The 20,820-nt window shown below is 39.3% G+C and overlaps 1 long non-coding RNA gene across 1 annotated transcript in view; it reads right to left on the reverse strand.

The window, feature by feature from the left end:
• Nucleotides 1-3,206: 3,206 nt before the first annotated feature.
• Nucleotides 3,207-20,820, reverse strand: part of LOC142080234 (uncharacterized) — a 32,122-nt gene continuing 14,508 nt past the window's right edge. The window contains exon 2 of the long non-coding RNA XR_012672904.1: nt 3,207-5,782. This is a non-coding gene — a long non-coding RNA (uncharacterized LOC142080234). The remainder of the gene's footprint in view (nt 5,783-20,820) is intronic.

Below are 20,820 nucleotides of genomic sequence, written 5' to 3' on the forward strand. Positions count from 1 at the left end.
CAGCTGGACCCTCTCGTAGCCTAAGAATATACCCAGGGTCTCAGCAAGTGGGGCGAGGCTGGCTTGGAGCTGACTTCTGTGCTGCCATAGCTAGGCAGCTCTCAATATGCTGGCTGCCTGGGTATGACTGTAAAACTGTGGGCTGCCCTGTAAGCACACACTTAAAACCTGCTGTATGCCCGCTTGGCTGCCGTGGGAGGACGGCATCACAACAGAGGCACAAGAAGGAGCTCTTAGCAGCCTTTAAGATAACCCTGCATTAGGTCTTGTAATAAGCACATCCCTTCCGCTTCCCCAGCGGTACAGCCGAGCAGTGCAATCTAAATCATAGTGAAAGACCGGAACGCAATGAGACAAACTAGCTTGTGATGGTGTGATCTCTCACTGCAAAGTGAGAGACTCCTAAACAACAAGGGGTTCCACATTTACACAGGAAGCGTCATCTTCTTTCACACAGAAGAAAATGAAGCGCAGAGAATCTGTCCAAAGCCAGGATTAGAGCCCATCTTTCTGCAGTATTATTTTAACAGCTTAGTAACAGGACCAAGGCAGCAACAGAAATCCCCTATTAACTGTAGGAGGTACAAAACTGGATCCTCTTGTGGAGTGGAGTCAGTGTTGCAAACGTAAGGCTTACGCGACACAGCCTCACTCTACTCTCCCTTTTGGAGAGTTAAATAAGGTGTAATTTAGCTATCATATTACGCTATTTAAAATAAGCAAGCTCTCAGCTTCTCTTCTGAGGTACTTTGTAGTTATAGACTGCAATGCTTAGTTGAAGTTTGCTTATTATATAAAGTGGTTGCTACAAAAGCGTATTTCCATTTAATTCACACTAACATCCTTAAAACCAAAGGTTGAAAATAAGGAAACAAAAGCCTAACTGTAGCTAAGTAGGTCTTGGATGGAGCCCAAGCTGACAAGAACCAGAAGTTTCACAGAAGAAAAGAAGCTTCAGCTTTTGCATTCTGTTTAATTAAATGTGCTGTGAGACCCAGTTTACAAAAAACGGTTTTTAAAAAACAGAACCTAATTTTGAAGAAAATCTGAATCAAACAAAAAAAAAGTTTGCTCAGATTTTAAGTTAACGTATTTTTAAGCTTTAAAAATCTTCATTTCCATATGAATGCATATTTGTATTGCAGATGTTCCACACCTGTTTGCATTTTGCAGGACAGTTGCTTTTACATGTTTTTATCTCAATCATAGCACAGAGAAAATTCAAATCTAGAATCCTGTCTCTCATTTCAGGGGCAGTTATGACTAAAGTCCACATAATGTGTTTTTCTTCTCCTCTTTCATTCAAAGCAGACTCTTTTTTTATCTTCTTCAATTTAGATATAGGTCTTCAAAGTAGAATAGCTTGTCATATACCTTTAAATTCTCCTGCACTGAATTAGAATCAGTTACAGTGAGATTAACTGCATAAAAAAGAACTTGACTTTTGTATAAGCATCAAGGACAACTGCTGCTCTCTTTCACTGTATCATCAACATTACCCCATGCAACGCTACAGGCTTGGGGAAGAGTGGCTGGAAAGCTGCCCAGAGGAGAAGGACCTGGGGCTGTTGGTCGACAGCCGGCTGAACATGAGCCGGCAGTGTGCCCAGGTGGCCAAGAAGGCCAATGGCATCTGGGCTTGTATCAGAAATAGCAGGAGTAGGGAAGTGATTGTCCCCCTGTACTCGGCACCAGTGAGGCTGCACCTCAAATACTGTGTTCAGTTTTGGGCCCCTCACTACAAGAAAGACGTTGCCCCTAAAGAGCAGCGAAGCTGGTGAAGGGCCTGGAGCACAAGTCCTGTGAGGAACGGCTGAGGGAACTGGGGTTGTTTAGTCTGGAGAAGAGGAGGCTGAGGGGAGACCTTATCACTCTCTACAACTACCTGAAAGGAGGTTGTAGTGAGGTGGGTGTCAGTCTGTTCTCCCAAGTAACTAGTGATAAGATGAGAGGAAATGGCCTCAAGTTGTGTGAGGGGAGATTTAGATTGGATATTAGGAAAAAATTTCTTCACCAAAAGGGTTGTCAAGCATTGGAACAGGCTGCCCAGGGCAGTGGTTGAGTCACCATCCCTGGAGGTATTTCAAAGATGTGTAGATGTGGTGCTTAGGGACATGGTTTAGTGGTGGACTTGGCAGTTAGGTTAACAGTTGGACTTGATGATCTTAAAGGTCTTTTCCAACCTAAATGATTCTATGATTCTATCAAGGAAGTCTTTACACTTAAAATCAACAGTATATTTTTTTCCCCCTTTGGATGACAAATCAGTCACCTCTCTTCCCCCTTCACCTCTCCTTTCCCTCACTAGCAGCTCTTTGAAACTTTTAATACTATGTTTTTCTAGTATTTCACCTGTAAACCTCAAGGTCAGGTTGCAATCTCCAAGCATGCAACAGCTCTGCCCAAGGACTTCCACATATTCTTTTCTCCCACAATCACTTCCTATATTACCAAAACTGGATGTTAGGCAATTACCTAGCAGGACTATGTAATCAAAAATGTACCTTTAAAAAAAAAAGGAAAAAGAAATTCTGCTTCACCTGTGTTAAGAGTTTAGAGGGAGAAAATTACAATACCTAAACTTAAGTTTAGAAATAAGGAAACATGATAATAAGAACTATCCTCCTCTTCCTCATAAAAAAAAAAATAAAAACATAATCAACGCAGCATGTTGAGCTTAACATGCAAGATACTGTCCCGGGTGTGCCAAAAATCACTTGGAGCAAGTCACTTTTGCATCTTGGCAGAAACACCCTTCAAGAAAAAAAAAAGCCCATGCCTACAGTCAGCAATTTCCCACAGATGACTTGCTGTGGTAGCTATCCAGATTACCTCTCCATGGACCCAGTCCAAAGCTCATTACTGGCAACAGGCTTTTGAAGCAGCCCTGTATGTTTTTTCACAATGGGAAAGCTCTATATTTAATTGATAGACTGGAAAGAATCTTAAACTCTTTGAAGTCTGAGATTAACAAAAGAAAAGGACACAACATTTGCCTTTGGTTTGGCAAGTGATACCTGGGGGGAAAAAACACTCTGTGATCTAGAAATAATGCAATTTATACAGTGTTCAGTATGGTGCAAGTACATCAAAGGATACTTTTACAATTAAAGGTATGGAGGTAGCAAAATTACTGGTTGCTCCCTATTACCAACACAATTTAGTTATTAGACTTCACAAACAAATCTTTCAAAGAGAAGCATGAATGGCGTTCAAAAAATGAAAAATTTTAATTAAACAATTTTATCTCAATTTATTTTAGCACCATGCTTGCAATTGCGTTCAAACAGCATTAACAGAAGAATTTAATATCAAATAAAATACAAAATCCTGTAATGTCACCATTTTACTGTTTTAGGATTTTAATCTATTTAGAATAAACTCTGTTCTAGCTCTTCAGAAAAGTGGCCATATTTGAAGAATTAGCATTTTCAGTAGCATTTTAGGCCACAGCACAGTGGTGGAGTAAGCCATTACTCAGCTGATCCACATAAAAGCTGTTTTGCTTATTTAGTTTTCAGTGGGGTCAAGCCACTGAATTAGCTCACAGTTTAAACAAGTATTACTGTCAGCACAAGTAAAAGGGCAAGAAAGCGTGGCCAAGGAAGAATGTACGAGAAAGACTCCAACAGTCCCAACTTACACTGACAAAACTGAAGCTGGAACTTCATTATTAAATGCATAAATAGGTAATGCTAAATATAGAGAAGTTTTTCCAATAGACACAAAATAACGATTCCAAACCTAAAGCAAATCTAAATAAGAATAATATAAAAAACCACACCCCACAAATTCAGGATGTTATCTCCTTTCACGAAGTTGTCTTTCCTCAACAACATAGCCTACAATCAGTATTGTCATGCAGTGGAGGATGTAACTGTCTGCTCCATCACCCTCAAAAATATCTCTCTGCCAAGGGAACCATGTGTATTAGGAAATGCTACCCTCTATCGTTTGACTAGTCTGAACAGCTAATATCTCCTTAAACCGATCATTTTAGGAGGCTAACTCTGCTTTTCTTAGAAATTACTACACAAATCGTGAGTTAAAAAACCCCGTAAATCTGAAGTGCTGGTGTTTGTTACTGCACAGCCAGACCTCAACCTTCTTTTCGCTCATCAACTTACTCGTTGGCTACAGCTCTCTAACGGGCCCTGTGACTCTGGCTTCCCCTCCAATTCCTTTTTCCAAAAGGAAGACAAGCCAGAGCCTGAAAAATAATTATTGCTTCAAATAACTGACTTTTTTTTTTTTAGCTCTGCCTAACAGTCTGAATTCTTTTGTCCATTTTGTAGAAGTACTACTTCAAATCCTTACATGATCTTTTTTTTATTCTCCTGTTGTCTTCCCACTCCCATCACTTTCCGAACCCTGATATTTAAACTCTTAGAACAGCCCTTATTTCAAAGATTTTATATTTAAATGCCTTTGCTAAAAAGCTGAAGCAGCAGGATCTGAAGATGTTTGCTATTGCAAATAGAGCTAGAAGGTGATCTTTGAATTCAACTGTATTATGAAAAATTTCTTAAAAGAGCACAAAGGGTGTCCCCTCCCACATATAAGAAAAAAAAGAGGGGAACAATATTCTTTCTGCCAAAGTCACTGCTTAAGAAGAGCTGCAAAACTACACTTCATGAGGATTTAGACCTCATGCCAGCAGGATAACAGATTTAAAAGGAAAAATTTTTTTTTCAGCTTATTCTGTATTTAAAATGAGAAGCTCTACTTGGCTAACAGCAAATAGAATGAAAGAAACACAAGGAGGAAGAGGAAGATTGCCAAGACAAAGTACAAAGAATAATACAGTCTGGGGGGCAAGTGGCAGGGAACAGCAAGTGGAAAACATAAGGTTTTCCATAACCTTTGTATCTTTAATTCAGTTAATTTAGAGATGGAGTTAATCAGTGTTGACACCTCTGAATTTCTTAAAAAATAAACTGAAATTTGAAGTCCCCTAGAACCTTTTTGCCTTCTGACCTCTGTTTCTAGCCCTTTTGGGTAGGAAACGAGAATTGAGTGAATCTTAGAAAACAAGAACCAAACATTTAAGGATGATTTTGATTAAATACACTACTGATGTGTTAACCTGAGGATGTCTACACTGTAACTTGTAAGTACCACCACCTATAAACAAACAATGCGACAGGTCTGTTTTAATCGATGCTTAAGGATGAAAGTATTGTAATGTATTATTGCTACTCTTTAAGTTTCTCTCAAGCCAGCAGTGCAGCTAAAGCATATTGTAAGGCCCTTCGGACCTCGGTCAGAACACGAGACACTGATTACCTCATATAATGCTACTGTTTATTTTCTGACACCATAACGTAAAATATGAAATACAGGTTGTCAGAAATACAATCAACACAGAGATCACAATATTCCATCCTTGTCCTCCGGACGATTTCCAAGGCAGGGAGAGTAAACAGCCTTCTCCCAGCTTTATTAGTTTCCACAGCTGAGAGTGTAGGATGTTTACAGTACCTGTCACTCAGAGCTCTCGAAAACAGACCAAGTGTCAGCAGACCTCATCACTGATGGCCGGAAACATGCAGATGTCAAGTAAAGGAAAAAAAAAAAAACCATACCCATGACTATCTTATACCATGTGAATCCCAATCAATGTTAAGTCCTTTGTGCACAAGTTGGGAGGTGTAGAAAAGAAGTTCAAAATAAAGCTGAGCTTCAGCATCTCCAGAGGACAGCCACTGTTATTGCCACCGTGGTATTGCAAGGCTTCCTGTCAGTTCACTCCAAAGTACTCGTGAACGTCTTGAAGTTGTGCCTGCAGAAAAGAGAGGATTCACCATTTTAATGAGTGCCCATAAATACACTAACAAACGAACAGTCAAGCAGAAAAATTGTATTTGCATTCCACAAGTAAAAGCCGTCATGTAATTTTTCCAAAGGACTGGAAGCTTTTAACACAATTTAAAAGCAATATTCTAGAGTGCTGGCTTAGAGGAATGCCTACAATATCTGGCTTATTTTTAATTATCAAAGGAATGATGGTTCTGGGACACCTTTGAATACTGTGAGGGAAAGGATACTTTTAAAGACACAGCTTAGTAAATTTAAGAGTTCAGTTATACAACAAGAGATGACTTAAAAGCATTCTAGGTATGTTTGAGATTATATTTTCCTCTCAGAAACAGATTAAGTATTCAGTTTCCTTAAATATATCACCTCTAAGGGAAAAGGAAAAAAACAAAATAAAAAATGAGAATCTAATCATAAATAACAAAAAGGTTTTCTCATGAAGAACAAAAGCCAAAATCCTCAGAAGAGAAAAAGTTCCAGTTAAACAGGTTTTAGTACAAGAAACACTTTGGGACAAGATTATTAATAGTTTCTACTTTAAAAAACAATGTATGTGCAAAAAAACATGTGCAAGTGACTGGGGACCTGAATCGTCTTAGAGAATCACAGCAACCTACTTTAAGAAAAGTTAATTTGCTATTGAAAAGGCAGAGGAGCGTTATCGGAGAGCTTAACCCATAGAAGGGTTGCCCCAGTACTGGTACTGTTCTCACCATTATATGAACTTCGGGCATAAAGTACGTTTCAGTTGGACCAAAGTAACTGTACAATTTTCTCCTCTACCATTACCTGCATCTCATTCCACTACTTCTGAAAAATCAGGCCACATATCTAAAAGCCCAGTTCTTGCAGTCACAAAAATCCCCGGTGGGAATCCCTTTGGTCAAGACAGCAGCAGGAGAGGGAAAGAGGGGGACTATGTAATAGTATGTCCCACTTTACCATTCATAAGAAGGCCTCGAGATTTGCAGGAGCCTGAAAAGTTGGATTAAATCTGAAGATACAGATCACCTTCACCTTACAGTCTGCTGCAAAATAATATGAACTGCAAGGGCAAAGGAGGCAAAAATTGGAAGAATGAAAAGGTTTTCTTCTCAAGCTGTCTGCCCTGAATAAATCAGCTTTCTGGTCAGCAGCTAAACAACTTACGCTAGTTCTGTGCTCAGAAGATGCATTTCTCCTAAAAAAACTCCACCAATTTTACATGTTGACTGGGGCCATGGGTTGGATCTCTCTAAGACACACAGTGGAAGAGGGAAATCCCTGTCCTTTAATCAAGCAGCCAAGCCAGTAGAGTGACAGGTAACCCTGCAAGAAACAGAATAGCCTGGTGTTGGCTCAACAATGAATTCAGCAGCAGAAACAAAAGCATAAAGTGCAGAAAGAAAATCACGGAGCTGCACCCTCAGAGCAAGAAAAAGGAGTAAATCTCAGAATAATCCAGGTGTGAACACATCTCAGGAGGTCACCTACTCCCAGCCCCTGCTGGAGCCATGGCCAGCTTCAAAGTCCCATGTGAACAGCTGGTAGAGACCTTGTATTTCTCATTCAATGTTTTCGAGATTAAGTATGATTTGCAGAAGGCACTTCAACCCTTTACAAGAGAGAGCAGAAAAATAATATTGTGATAGTCGCTGACTGAATTTACCACAGTATTCTCAACCTTTGGCAGACAGGCGTCTGATATTTCTATTGTTAACAGATCCTACTTTGATCCTTTAAGGGCTATGATGAAGTTTTTTTTATACTCAAGTGATCAATCATGATATCATCTTGATTTGCATCTTTTACTACTGTTGGTTAGAACTTCTATTTACTATTATTTTATTTTCCCTGTACAAGTCAAACTTCAGGGCTTCAAATCAGACAGTTGACTTTGAAAATGTTAACCTATGTTAGGCCCTCTAACATTAAAACAGTTTTCCCAAGTTTAATACATGGAAACTAAATGCAAACAAAAAAATTACCTCCCCCCAATAATCCAGTATGTCCCTAAGGCAAAAAAAACCCCAAACTATGTAAATTCAGAGAGCATGGATATTGTATTTGCTAAAAAGAAAGTAGCAGGAAAAACCCCAAAATGTCTGCTTTGGCTTTTTTCAATAGCAACAAAGAATTCCGCTTTCAAAATAAGCCAATGAACTATTGGAGCTGTTGGCCTCATATCTAAGACAATTTATGAGAGCCAGTGCAATAACAGGCAACATACTGTCAGCATACACACGAAGAAAACTTGTCAAGGCAAATGATGCAGTGACAAGGAAATACTCAGATGAAGGACAAACAATCCAGAAATTCAGAACAAGAAAAATCAGAATAAAAACTAAGCAATGTATTATTGTCTCATACTATTATGGAATCCCAAACACTTCTGAGACTTACTATATGTTCTTCGGTGTCAGCATTTAAATGAATGATACCAGTGATTTAGGACTTTAAAAGTCAGTTTTGCATATATATTTCAGATATGCTTCCCACCAGACAGTCATAACAACTTCAAACAATTTAAGGAAATCTTCTGGTAAGAATTGCATTTATACTCAACACAGTAATTCTTATTCTGAAGGGCCTACATTCAAAACAAGTGACAGGAGAACATGACAGCAATGAAATGATTACATTAAGCACAGGTCCAGTATGTTTCTACTACTTCTCTATTGACTGCCTTTGACTTCCAAATCAATTCAGGTGACTATTTTATTTTAACCAATATTTACAAAGTCTGAATGATGCTTCTAAGGTGAGATACTTGGGGAAGTTACATACATCACATCCCTTGGTAGGGCCAAAATAGATGCCTACCACTTGCTAGACACAGTTCCTCATCTATGTCTAGGTACTCAGATACCAGAAAAAAAAACCCAACCAAACCCACCAGCTTTCATTGCAAAGCATGTTCTTCTATAGTGTCTGAGAAGAAATAAAGCTGGTGATTTGCCAGCAAGTCCTGCACAAAGCTAGGCTAAAATTCTGCAGCTGAGGGAGTTAATGGAAGTCGCTACCTGTACAGATAGCCACATGGGTGATCATGGTCTCAGCAAAGCTATCACAACAGTAAGGATAAACTATAATACAGAGGAAGGAAGGAATGAAGGAAGCAGCTGCTAAAAGAATGTATCGCAACAACAAAAACCAACAACCCCAAAACCCAACTGAAGCACTGCCCTGCCGTCATCTGGAAGGAAAAGATCCTGAATTGCACGATACAGGCCACACGATAAAGAGACTGCAGTCATTCATTTTTCATTTCACAACGAAGCACCAAAGGGAAGGACTGAAAAGAAAACCTATTCTCTTCCCTTTTTAGCAAGTCAGATATTTGATTTCTTATGATGACAAGAAGTTGGGTGCCAACATACACAAATTACTCACTGCTCACTTTATAGAATATTTGTTGTAATCAAGAACCACTCAATTATATCACCCAACAGTAGATGACTGGAAAATAAAGAAACTTTATTTTATTATATTGTAAACAGGGAGAAAATTATATATAGTGTGAGGTATAACACTTTTATAACCTTGTCAGATTAGCTGATATCCTGCTACTTTTCATGTACTTGTAGCCCTCTGAAAAAGCTCATCTTTCTGCTACCTCTGATCAGACACGCCATTAAAATGGGGGAAAGTATCACTGAACATTATGGATATTATGGCATTAGCAAAACTAATGAGGCACTATTTACATGGTAAGCCCTCTTATACTGCTTTTTACAAATGAAAAAAGTTCAAAACAGTCTCCAAAACCTTCCTCAAAATTCATGTATAATGCACACAGGGAAGGCTAATCTGCCTACAAAGAGGCTAACTGATCCACCTGCAGTGACCCACCTGAGGGGCAAAATACTTGTGCTGTATCCCTCTCCTGGACACACACAGCTTAAAAAACAGCAGGCCCAGGGAAGACTTCAAGGTATTTAAAACTCTTCCTTCCTTGCCAGGTAGACTCCTGGAGTAAAGACTGTGTGGTCTTTACGTTTGGAGATATATCCCAAATTACCTCTTTCACTGACCTGCCACCCCTCAAAAAGCAACATCTAAAGTTCAACAGCCATGTCAATTTGAAGTAAGAATTGAGATTTGGACTTGGGAAGGAGCAGGCAAAGTGGTAGGCATTCTTAGAGTTTAGCTAGAGTCTGGTGGGTCCCCCTTCATATGTCTCCATCCTTACATGGTAGCTGTGAAGACCACAATCCTCTCACTTCTGCTGTTTTCCCACTACACGAAGCAGCATTTCCCTCAAAATTGCCAAGTTTTTCTTCTCACCTGCCTGCTCCTGGAAGGGGGCACAGCTTCAGTGAACAATTTCTGGTCCTGGTAACAATGATTTGTTATCGACTTTCTCCAAAAACCCTGGCATAGTTAAGATTACTTCAAGCCTATGCCAATGAATTCTATGTTTTCTCCTGTCCTGATCATTCTGTGTTACATTTTGGATACATGCACTGATATATCTGGCTATGTAAGGAGGAACCCCAGGGTCTCTGTCTGATGGGGAAGACCTAAAAATGGAGGTGGATCTCAGGGCTCTGCTTTAGCAACTGCATGTGCCGTCGGCTTCAAAGAAAGAAAACTATCCCATTCATTTCCTTCATAAGCCTTGCAGCTCTTTGAAGGGACGGGAAAAAACATAAAATAATAAAAATGTTTCCTTTCCCATGTAACTGCTATAAGACACACACAGAATTAAAAAAAAAAATCTGAAATTAAAGTCCTTAGTACATTTTTAAACTAGCTAAGAAACATAAGTTTCAGCAATTTAAAACTTTTTTCCCCCCAGGAGTCAGAAGCAAGATAGTGGGAGAAGAACAGCCACCACATAGAAGCCACAAAATACAGTGGAACAGCCCAAAATCCAAAAGCAAGCAGACTGTAGAAAGGTAATTGCCCGGTCTTTGAATGAAAAACATTTTGAATACTACAAAATATATAAACTGCCACCAGATGTCAGTACAGCCTAGAGAATTGCTAGTTCAACCCTCCACTCCAGGCTGGTAAGTATATTTATTTAACACCCCCCCAACTGTCCGGGTACACAAATCCAGCCCTGCCATCAGTCCTGAATGGAAAGTGTCACACAAAATAGAAAGTCTCACTTTCATAGGGAGAAGCAGCCCCTGGGGCCTGCCACATGATCCATTTGCATGTTACCAACATGCAAAAAAATGAAATACAAAGCCGTAAGAATAGGCATCAGTTTCTACTGCTGCAGGACATCAAGAGCCAGCTTGATATTAAATAATCTCTAATTAAGGTTCAATGCCCTCCTTCCTCACGCTCATCAGACTCTCTAGCTATCGCATGTGTCTTTGCCCCACACGTTCATATTCCCTCTGTTCCTAAATAGCTTTAGTCTCCTTAGATTATGCTGCAAAGTGTTGGGGAATATTTAGCAAGAAGGTTGCTAAGCCAAATACAGCATTTCTGCAAAACAAGCATTAGCATGACTGTCCTTGTGCTACAGCAGAGGATCTGTCCCTCCACCTTCTCCCCGTCTCTTTGATTTTTGACAAGAGTTGTAAGGAAAGTGTCTCCAGAGCATCTCCAGCTGAGGTGATTTTACTTAGAAAATTCGAACAGCAGCATTTATCTCATTTCTTCACACAAATAAATATAAAAATTTACAATTTCTCGATGGTAGAAATTACTTTCAGCAAGACAGACATGGCACAAAAACATTTTTGCTGCTCAACATCCAAATTCAGTTACAGTTTGCTACTAAAGCTATTAACTAGAAAAGTTTCACAGGCTACTTAAATAAAGGGCATGACTTACTTTAGACCATCAGTGCATAGACTAAAAACAATCAAAAAAAGGAATGACACCACTCCCCCATCCCAAACATAACCTATATTATTTAGTCTTAGCAAGACTTTTCAGCTTTGCTAGTTTATAGATTGAGCTTTCTGTCCTACCACAATCAACAAGTGTTACTCTAAAGCAAAAACATGTATTAAGAGAACACCAGAATTTGTAGAAACCAAGAAAATAATTGTCAAGTGATTAAGGAATCTAACTAATGTCATTTTTGCTTGGCATAGAACCACTGGATGTTGGTGACATCCTGATTGCTATTTTGCGAGAAATATGCAGGTAAGCAAAGCAACAAACATACACTGACCTATGGAATTTTACATTAGGAGAACTTTGTTTTTAATTCATTTCTTGGGTACAAGAGTAATATAAGAAACCAGGTTTATGGTTTTAATACTGGTTTATTGCACGACCTTACAAAAACCTCTTCAATTTTCTTACCAAATGCAGTCAACGCAGTGCACATATATTCTTACAGTCCAATGTAAAGAACTTTGAAAATGATATAATTAAAGGAAACTTTAAGTTAAAAACACGTAAACAGAAAATGAACTTTTTAGGCTGATGGCTAGGAAGAGAATTTACTGAAACATCTCTGTCATGCCTTATAGGGTGGTTTTAGCACAGCTCCGAGGTTTCAACTTAAGTTTTAAGCCTACCACACTCTTAGATTTCCTTTGCATTGTTTCATATCTCAAGTTGAGTAAAATTGGTAGAGCAGCAAAAACATAGATAAATAGAGGCTTTTTTGGACCATTTATGCGTTCTTAATATAGATGCTGGACAAGCTGGATATTAAAATGGAAAAGAGAAATAAAAAGCAGAGAGGCAGACAGCATCCTAGAAGATTTACCTCATATAATTCTGAAGGGGAGATGGAGTACAAACTACCTAGTAGTTGAGCAGCAGCACCTGCAAAAAATGAATCTGAAGTAATCGTTTCACAGGAAACCCCCAAACCACTGAACATGGTATCAAAATTATGTCCAAAGGAAGAGCGCCTCTAATTTCGTATCTAAACTAAGCCCTAGAACCTCCCTCTAATTCAGGTGAACTACGTAGTCTCAGAAGTTTCTCTTGGAGGAGTCTGATCATGGACTCAAGAGGGAAGGCAAGTTTTGTTGCAAACCTGACTAAGTGCTTAATTAAATATAAAACCTACAAGCATGTTTCACCTTGCTTTTCAGTTTCATCAGGAAACCTTTGCACAATTCCTATTTTGTTCCATACAACTGCAAGTCTTTGTCAGGTTAAAACAAGAGGTAATTTATGTGCACTTTCTAAACTGGAATTTTTAATTCATGAGTGTTGGCTCTAATTGTAACAAAGACCCTTGAGGCTCATAGTTTCTCTCTGTTAACTTCTCTCCCTCAAATTCTCTACACGTAAACACTTGTTTCTACAACAGCTTTTCTGCAAGTCATTTTCCCCCCCCTTTTTGCACATTCAAAACATGCAAAAACCAACCCCAAGTGCCTCAGTTTTACACGTGCCATTTGCTCAGTCCGAGTTCGATATGCCCAAGTGACAAGTACTATTCCAGTCACTCTCTCTTCAGGAAATCTCAAGAACATTACTAGCATCAAGAGTACATGACTCAACAGCCAGCTTGCACACTATGCCAGAATAATAGAATAGCTGGCCCCTTTTCCCCAGGAAACCTAACTTCTTTAAGAAGGTAAAGAAGAATTTCAGCTTCTGCAGGAGCAAAACTGCAAAGCTGCACTTAAAAGTTACTTAAGATTTCACATCAGCAGCAAAATTCGAGTAGAAAGGAGCTTATAGTCAGTTACTATTTAGCGCAACTACATTTCCTAAAAATCTTTAAATTAAAAGTTCACCCTTGAGCATCAAAGGGGTTTTTGCGTCCTTCTCTAAATTACCTAAACTATGTTCAGCTAGCCTCTAACATTTCCTCTACACTCACCAGGCAGCTCTGCTGCTGAATGAACTGCAGCAAATGGCATTCAAGCTGTGAGACTTTTGATAGAGGCCGGCATTTCAGTAGTTACAAGGCAATATTTGCATGACTGAGCAGATGGAGTATGGCAGATGCATCTTTTTTCCTCTACTGAAAAAAGTTCTAGGTAAAGATGCTTTTAAGAAAGGGCAAGTGCCAACCTAAAATGTTGTCATTTTTACGTGGACAAGTAGGAATGAGGTTTGGAACAATGCTTGAAAGACTTGTACAGTCAGTTTTTCTTGCCGCTGTTGGTTTAAGAGTGCTATTAAATTCACAGAGCAAGAATTAAGCAATGCAGGAAGCATTTCCTATTGCTAACGGTTATGGTTACTATAACCATGTTAAGATAGTTTTGTTGGTTCATTTGTTTTTAACTATATCCCTTTTTTAAGGATTTACAAATAAGTTTTATGGAAAAGTATGCATTATTAGGGAATTTCCATCCTTTAGCTATTTTCCCCATCTTAGATCCTTCAATCTCCTCACCTCTTCATTCACTACCCAGATTTTCATTTAATCTCTAAGCACAGGAGTTGCCTCAAGTTTCACTTTTGTATTTCCATCCTAGACCTTCTTCAGGTTAATTTAGCTAACAGCGTTCTTGCCAAAGTCCAAAGATATTTACACGATTCCATCCCCATGCATTTTGAGTTGTCAATCATCTTTTCTGTGACAGTCCAGACCTAGCTCTCTTATTCAGCTACTTTTTTTTTTTCTCCCCCCCCCCCCCCCCCCATCAGAAGATCCTCCATTTGTTTTTAAAGTGGAGAGCCTGAAAAGCTCTTCTGGACATCCAGTCTCTGGGAGATCTACTTTGCAATTTTTAAAAAAATTGCCACCTTTGTGAACATGGTCCGGAAAACTGCCTCTACTCCAAATCTATGTCCAATGATACATATGAAATCTTTCTTCATCTCTCCATCACTTCAAGAAAAATACGCCTGCCAACTCAAACACATCATTAATACTTCCAACTCCACAGACCCAGCCAAACACCCAGTCTTGCAGATTCTTTATGCATAAAATCTAAATTGCAGCCCTTTCAACTGATCCTTACATTCGTGTCCCATCCAGTGATTCTTCCTCTTCCAGGTTCACTTTTACACAATGTTCTCCAATGAAGGAAAGGCAAAAATCTTGCTGGAACTGTAACACATTCAGAAAACTACTGCCAGAAAGAATAGTTTAAGAAGTCATCCCTTTACATACTCTTATGGCTACCCCATCTCAGCTGAATCAAAGAGTAGCTACTGTCATGGTTTAGGTCTATCAAGGTCTACAATCATCTTTCCCCCCTATTAACTGGAGGTAGAGAAGATGGTTTAGCACACGATGTCAGCCTCTGCCCCCCAACGTTACAGTTTCTATTAAGCCTCATTTGTGCTTTCCTCTACGTTTGCATCTTAACAGAAATACAATTTCCAACTCCATAGCCTCCCTCACAGTCCTCCTTCCTCCTCTCCTGCTACAAAAAACATTTAAGCAACGAACTGGTGTTACTGGCTTACCAGCCCCACCAGTGCTGCCTTGCCCCATGCTCCCTCCAGTGCATCAACCTGTTGTAATCCAGAACTACATCAGGGCTCTCACAGAAACCACGGTGCTCAGCACCACCACGTGCTGCAGTAACATTGAACATCTGACTAACAACTTATAAAGTCATTTAACCCATTTTAGGCTCAGGCAGCTAAATTAGCAACACCAAAGAAAATATTGAGAGCAGTAATAGGTATTACTTGAAGCAGCAACCCTGAAACTGAAAAAAGGATTTAAAACTCACCACTTGAACATAAAGATAGTAACAAAACTCACCTGAACATACTTTATTTTCTCCTAAATAGGCAGTAAACTTAAAACTTCTTTATTAGTATTTCAGTGAGGCTCATCACTATGGTATGTGAGCAATCCAAGAAGATCAAGTTGCTCATCTGTATTAAACAACAGTTGCTCCGGGATGAAAACAAGCAGGGCTTCAGTTTTACAGAAACTCAGCTGAGGTTTCTGTTTGGCAAAGATGTATTTGAAACAAGGCATGGATCCAGATCCTAGTTGATCTGGTTCTTCCTGATGTATAGATTTCAGGTAAATTCAATAGCTCCTCTCCCTCCCCTCCATGCAACACAAAGCTTTTCCCTCTGTGTGCTAACAGGATTAAGTGTCACATTTAAATTTCATCAAACTCCACTTTGTTTTCCTCACTCCTTCCCTGAATTAGCAGATTACTGCTGAAGCAGGCAAGGAACACACAGCTTCTCCCACTCGTTAACATCACGGACACGCCATGGCACGAATCCAAGCTCTGTTTTCCTGCAGAGGATATAGCTTCTGTGGATGTGAACAATCTCCAGCGAGAGCTTAACGCATCGGCCCATTTCCTCCGTTGGAAGGGAGTCTCCCCACTCATGCTCTGAACAAACAGAGTCCCGGAGCCAGCCTATGGACAGTGTTTACAGAAACAGCAATGTCACTGATAGGAGAGTTTCAGATACTTTGGAACAAAAATAGTTTGAAGGAAGAAAAAAAAAGGCAGTATTTTTTTTCCATGAAAAGGTAGTAAATTAAGCATTAGTCAACCGTTGATACTTTTTTTAGTTATTTTATATGGAGGCTTCTTTAAAAACCACATCTATTTTACTGTGGTTAAAGTAACTCTTATGCTGAACAAAGGAACTGAAAGGTACCAATTTAGCAACAGTTCTGTATTTCCATCTCCACCTCTCCTCTTGCTGCCCAATTTATACACGTACAAATGAGGGGCCCAAGTAGTGCCAATACAAAATAAGGAACACTTTTTTGTTGTGTTTTGGTTGGTTTTTTGTTGGTGTTTTTTTTTTTTTTAAATGCACTGAAAAACTTTATATTTTCACAAAGTTTGGGCAGTCTAAAGGCAGGGGTAGCTGAAGCATTTACAAAGGTTTTGCACGATCTGTAATTCTTCATACATGCACTTTGACAACCCTATTTAATTAGCATCAACCTTTCACCACTTAGCATGCTGCTAAGTATTAGTCTATTTTTATTTTATTTATTTTAAGGAAGTGGAACAATACAGTGATCATCAAAAATAGTACATCAAAATAGTACATGCTGTACCGCATACTTAAACAAATAAATACAGACAACTATAATCCAAGAGTAGGATATTCAAATATAAACTCTAAGCTTCATGAAGTTCATGAGAATTATAACTTTTGGAAAACCCAGTCCATCTGGTGATTGAAGTGTTTTCGATCTCTCAGTTACTAACACAGGAATGAAGCAGAAAGCTGCTCTCAGCATGCATTTTGCCTACGAATCAAACTTGTAATATCATATGCTCAATGTATAAGACAAGGCAAGCAGGCGTAAGAGAAAAATGCATCACGGTTTTTTCTTGTTTCTACCTCACTTCCAGCCCTACAATCCGTCTGATGACTATGACAGACATGGCTGGTAGGAAGCAGGAGGCAAAGAAGCGTCAGTCAGAGGCAACGTAGATATCCAGGCTCCATCCGAGAAGCAGGAAGGAAGAAACTCGAGGGTCAGCAGCAGAAGATAAGGGCAGAGACAGGCTCCAGCATAAGAATTTTCGTAAGTAAATGGCCTGGCAATGGAAATAATATTTTTAAAAGTTTCCATGCCTCCTCCCCCATCAAGGCTGCTAAATTGCATCCTGTTGCCCTGCTCAGGGCTGTGAATCATTGTGCTAACCTGGAATGCTGCCACTCACCTCCAGAGCTTCTCTCTGCTACAAAAATTAACAGGCTACTACTCACAAAAAGTAATTTGCAAGAAACCTCTTCTAAACCCAACCATCAAACAGTGGAGAGAGGCTTCATTTTCTTTCCCAAGTCTTACAACACCAGGAAATCTTAGAAGCAGCATAGGAAAGAAAAACAAAAAAAAAATTAAAAAATCAAGTGACTGCCTACAGTTCTACCTGTGCCCTTCCTGGCTAAAGATGAGAGCAGGCAGCTAGTATTTCAGATTGCTCGATGCAAGTGACCTCTCCAGCTACCACTCCATATTAACTTCCTGACCAAGCTAAGTGAAAGCCTGCCAAGTATTAAAGAGAAAAGATAAGGGATGTAAGCAGCTCGGGTACTTCCTTTCTGCAAGTATTTTTGACCAGCGCTGCAATTCTACGGGTCTTATCTGAAGACCTGACATGTTAGACAGGGTTCAGCAACATCCCAATTTTACCTTCCGCGCTAAACACAAACCCGAAGAAAGGGCTGATGGCAAGTGCCACGCAGGCTATTTGTTAGGAGGCTATGCAAAATAATCAGAGCGCCTTGTGATGAGATGAAAAAGCCGCCTGTCCTAACTGAAGAGGAAGTTGAAAGTTGAGTTAGGTTCAGATTGTAACTTTTAAAACAATGAAATCCTCCATTCTGAAATGATAAATGTGGAAGTGAAGATTGAATGATGTTCAGTTTTACATTATGTGTCTTCAGATTCTTTAGAAAGATAGAGAGTTGACACAGATTTTCTGCAGCAGAATTTACTGCAACAATAGTAATTTCTCTGACCAGATTTGAAAGCATACAACTTGTTTTCTAAAATGCAAATATTTTACTTTTATTAAGTTTAAAGTGACTGGAAACTTAAAATGAGATGCGACACAAATCAAAGTAGAAAAATATATACTAGCCTACAAGAATTACTGCATTCAAGGTACATTAGTCACTTTTTTGGTAAACTCAAAGAAACTTTTGTCCCACCAGCTGATAGTTTTTCTCCTAAGAGGAGAAAACTGGTTCCAGCAAATCAATTAAAGCAGAATATTGGCAACATAAGGCAAAATGTTGGCAAAATGCAATCAAATCAGAGAGATGATTTATTGCTTACAATGAAAACTAGAGGATTTATACCTTCAGACGTCCTTTTCAGTAAGCACTGAAATTCAATGCAAACTATTTCTCAATATATGATGTATGTCACAACATGTGATTTAGTTCATGATGTAATTTTTAGCACATGCTGTTTCTACTCACATACTTCACACAACAGAACAGATTTGCTGCAGCCGTGGAAACATCTTTAGAAAGTTAAAAACTACTTACTTTTAAAGCAAAAATGCTCTATCTGTACATTAGAAGTTGAACTGTACAAGTTTTATTAGGAGCTACTGAATCTCTAGGAACAAAGATACTTCACCAGTAACTAAAACAGACAGCAGACACGCTACAGATGCCATTAGGAGCATTTGCTTGGTCTACAGCTCATGGAGGAGAACACATATCTGCGTATAACACTATCTTGTAACTCAATACACCTAGCAGGCATAGTCTGCCACTGGTTGAGAAAACTTCTCTGCAAGAGAAGCGCTGATAACGATATGACCAAGTCTAGTCACCCATGTCCCAAGACATCAGACAGCAAGTGCCAGAAGTTTGAGGGACTTAAAGCACCAGATACCCTTCCTAGAAACATTTTAAATCTATTTTAGCTATGATGAATGAGTACACTTAGATAGCCAAGAGAAGTTGTAGACAATAAGCACTTCTGAACACAATGCACACAGTGTGCACCTCAAGGTGAGTACCCAGGGAGGAATACATAAGCTTCAACCCCGCTGTGCAAGCACCCTCACTAACATCAAACAGTCAGTTGGCAGTGGGGGGGGAAAAAAAAAACCAACAACCATGAATAATCACAGAAAAGTAGTAGACAGGCTTAGAACTGGGTCCAGCTGACACTACGGCAAGAAAGATGCTTTCCATACCTTTATTTTATGCTTGCAGCTTTTTGTCTGTGTCCTAATGAGAAACAGTTGCCCCTTCTTCCCCTCAACATATGTCCACTCGGCAGTATAAGGGCTAAACCAGTCTTAACTCAGCAATACTGACAAAAGAGCCAAATCATTCCGAAATAACACTGTCGTCATAAGCAACAACTGCAAATGCCCGAGGCGAAAATGTGTTCAGTTCCAAATTTTCATTATTCAAACTCTGTACCGAAACACTCACATTCTCCCTTTCCTAAAGCTACCAATTTCATTCCATTTAACTAACATGTGGAAAACCTGCAGATGATCTTGTTGAGGAGGAGAAATGCTCAGATTAGAAAACTTGCATGTTATTTTTCAGTATGCGTTTACAGCTCCTTCTCAACTCAGCACGCTGACATGGAAGGAAGCGTAACAGAAAAATAAAATCTTTTAACAAAGCTGGTATCTGCAGTCAGTTCCTCCCAGGAATGAAACACCCAGCTTTCCAGAACAGCACCAGATATGTTCATATAACATATCTTTGTGATAGAAAAGAACAAAAGAACAACAAGGCTTCTCTACAGATTTCCTCATACAAGACATGAAATCCTTCTATGTAGATAGTTGCTATGGTGCAGACTTAAGGGGAAAAAAGAGAGGGGATCAGACTTCTTGTTTACAGGTTTCCAATATGCTCCACTTGATCCATCTTGAAATTGAAACCCTTTAGCTTCCCGTCTTTAGGCTGTCAGATGGTAGAGAACAAACACAGCGTTAGCAACTTTACAAAGCTCCCACGTGTTCTGCATAGATCTAGAGAAAAACATCCACGTGGATTAGATGACAGACAGGAGGGACAATATAATTTCAAAAAGAGTAAAAGCCATACTAAATCCTGAGAGACTTACTCAAGGGAAGAGAGACTTACTCTGGGAATGAAATGCCAGATTATTTTTGAACACTGTCAACACTTCACCACAATGTAACACTGCATGGACCTATAATAAATATGCTGTTTCGACATTCTCAGGCGAAATCATAATTCTTCCGAGAACTTCTTACACAGGTTTTATCCAAACAGGTATGCCTGGCTATTTACAGATTCAAAAAGAATAAGACAAAGACGTTTAGGGTAGGATTCAACTCTCAAGATGGCACCTAAACTATATAAAGACACATAAACTTCCCCTACAGTCAAAAAAGCCTACAGAAAGATTCAGCTTATACTACAGCAGACACTTTGGGTGTAATTCAGGTATATAGACATAGGTATCTGCTGTCAGTTTCAACGTCCTGGGAGTTCCACTTCACTTCCAGTTGCCTCTGTTGTAAACCCTGCAGGTCCCAGGTTGTATCCATCAGCATTATGCAATTTTTACCAATGCTGTAGAGATCCTAATTGGCACCAGGTTTAGGCAGGTGACCAGAGGGCTGCTATGCAGGCCCCACTGACTCTACCAACTAAATCTTCACCGACTATGAAGAGAGACAGAAAGCACAGAAACTTGGTGCAGAAGTACAAAACTTAAATGTT

Source organism: Calonectris borealis, chromosome 3 (assembly GCF_964195595.1).
Source record: "Calonectris borealis chromosome 3, bCalBor7.hap1.2, whole genome shotgun sequence".
Taxonomy (NCBI): domain Eukaryota; kingdom Metazoa; phylum Chordata; class Aves; order Procellariiformes; family Procellariidae; genus Calonectris; species Calonectris borealis.